Source organism: Meleagris gallopavo, unplaced genomic scaffold (genome assembly GCF_000146605.3).
Source record: "Meleagris gallopavo isolate NT-WF06-2002-E0010 breed Aviagen turkey brand Nicholas breeding stock unplaced genomic scaffold, Turkey_5.1 ChrUn_random_7180001848644, whole genome shotgun sequence".
NCBI classification, from domain to species: domain Eukaryota; kingdom Metazoa; phylum Chordata; class Aves; order Galliformes; family Phasianidae; genus Meleagris; species Meleagris gallopavo.
In genome coordinates, this window is record NW_011116061.1 from 12,953 (window position 1) to 14,375 (window position 1,423).

A 1,423-nucleotide genomic window follows, 5' to 3' on the forward strand; every position below is an offset into this window, starting at 1 on the left:
CAACAAAAAACAGAACAGAGTGCTTCTATGGTAACTTCCATGACATCCTTCCTGTCCTCACCAACTTCTGCTGCTGTTCTTTCCTCTCCTCCTATTTTTCCATTTTTTCTAAAATTTAGCATTAGCTTTGTTGCAGCTGAATATTATAATATTGAAATTCATAATAGTCTCTATGATTTTAATGATTTTTTCTGTGCTTTGAAATGTGATTGTCCTATGGAATCCACTTAATTGGCACCCTCATTAACAGCACACCTGTTTAACTGGAGTATTCATTCTTGATTTGTCCTTGGCTTTTATTATTTTCATATAGCACTAGAAGTGAGTTTGACATTCATGTTACATGTGAGGACTCTAGCAACTAATAAATTGCACATTGATTCTGCTGAAAGGATATGTGTTTTTCTGCCTTCATGTCTTTTATAACCAGAAAGGGTTATTCACTAGCATGCATTTCTTGCTGTGTGACCATTTGTTCACTTCTGTTGGTTTTCATTTCTTCTTACAATTACTAATGAGTTAAAATACATTAGCAAATAATTTTAAAATGGTTTATATGTGGCCTGATCTGAAAGAAACACATAATTCAATAAAAGTTAGTATTAATCAGTGTGCAGTGTATTTTATAACCCTGTAAGAATTGAGATAATTAATTAAATGATGGTGTGCCAATTAAAAGGGATTCTGGTGTGTTTCAAAGCACTCAGTTAATCTTGATGTAGCAGCTTGTGGCTGCACATCAGCAAGGAGCTGAAAGGCTCTATCCTTGCTCAGACTGATTAAGCCCTGGGTATATTCTTGGAATCTTACAGCAGTGTGCGGTATAAGGGTTTAAGTCCTTAAGTTAGGAAGGTAACTCTTCTGCTGATGCATATTAGATTTCTCTTTTTTTTTCCATAATAGGTTCATTAATGATCATTTGTGATACAAGATCCAGTAGTCCTTGGGAGACCCCTTCAGTGCTTGGTACTATGAAAACAAGAAATTAAGAAGGCAGTCTATAAGCATAACAAACCAAATGGATGAGGCCAACAAAAACAGTGAAAATAGGTTTGGAGGATGAGGCAAGAATAAAATGGAAAAAACTGTTTTAGTACAGCCAGGGAAATAGTTTTGTAGAAACACCTTTGGCCTTTCTTGCTGCCTCTCTCCAGTGGTTTTTTTACCCTGTTGCTGCAGCTTGCTCTGTGTGCACATCCTGTTAGATAATGTCTACCCTAGTGCATTTACTGTAGGAAAGCAATGAAGTCTTCATACAATGACAAAATGCAATACCAGTTAAGTAGAAAGTTAAATAAAGGTACACAGATACTGCCCACAGATGTGTTTATATCTCCTGTTGGGAACTCACTGTCTTATGAGGACTGAGGTATGAACAAGGCCTTAATTCCTGCTTAGTAGGGCATGGACTTCCAAATTAAAA

The 1,423-nt window shown here is 36.3% G+C and overlaps 1 protein-coding gene across 1 annotated transcript in view; it reads left to right on the forward strand.

Moving 5' to 3' along the window:
- LOC104915734 (zinc finger protein 532-like) overlaps nt 1-1,423 on the forward strand; it is a gene marked incomplete at its 5' end in the record, with an annotated part of 12,004 nt that overhangs the window by 3,609 nt on the left and 6,972 nt on the right. The gene's annotated exons all lie outside the window — the stretch shown is intronic.